The following is a 769-nucleotide window of genomic DNA, read 5'->3' on the forward strand; positions in this document are numbered from 1 at the left end:
TTTAGAGTAGGGCACAAGAGCTAGACTTGTTTCACATGACCTAGGTCACTATATTTTTAGTAGACTGAGCATTCTAGGATCGTGAGCGATAATTAGTTACGTAGACCTTTGTGCTCTCAGAAATTGGATTAGCCTTAAAAGGCGACGTATAAATATGAGATGTGTTTTAAACTACCTAGATACACTAAAAACCATGTAAATCTCCACTACGCCTAAGAAAATTTAAGACAGCTTACAAGTCCATTAATAGAGTGAACAATGTCACTAAAGCCCGACCACCTCCTATTCCCCCNTCTATTCCCTCTACACCTTAGTAGCACTATTCAAAAACATAGATCGAACCTCGTAGTGCGCCAACCTATTCACTATTGTGACAATGCAAGCTGACTAATTTTGAGGAATTAAAATTTAGTTCACCCTAGATATGAGATACACGGTCCAGTAGATCCGCATTGAAAAAATTAGTTCACAATAATATGAGTTGTCAGAAGTGGTATATGAAACCACACCCTCTTACGAGGACCAAAACTTGAGTCTAGCGACTTAGACCACTCGGCCATCCTGACTGCTTATTGTGAGATCTCACATTGGTTTGAGAGGGGAATGAAGCATTCCTTATAAGGGTGTGTAAACGTCTCTCTAGTAGATGCGTTTTAAAACTGTGAGGCTGACGACGATACGAAACAGACTAAAATAGACAATATCCGCTAGCTGTTCGAGAGAGGAACAAAACAATCCTTATAAGGGTGCGGAAACCTCTTCCTAATAG

The sequence above is a fragment of the Cucurbita pepo genome, unplaced genomic scaffold (genome assembly GCF_002806865.2).
Source record: "Cucurbita pepo subsp. pepo cultivar mu-cu-16 unplaced genomic scaffold, ASM280686v2 Cp4.1_scaffold000276, whole genome shotgun sequence".
Classification (NCBI taxonomy): Eukaryota; Viridiplantae; Streptophyta; class Magnoliopsida; order Cucurbitales; family Cucurbitaceae; genus Cucurbita; species Cucurbita pepo.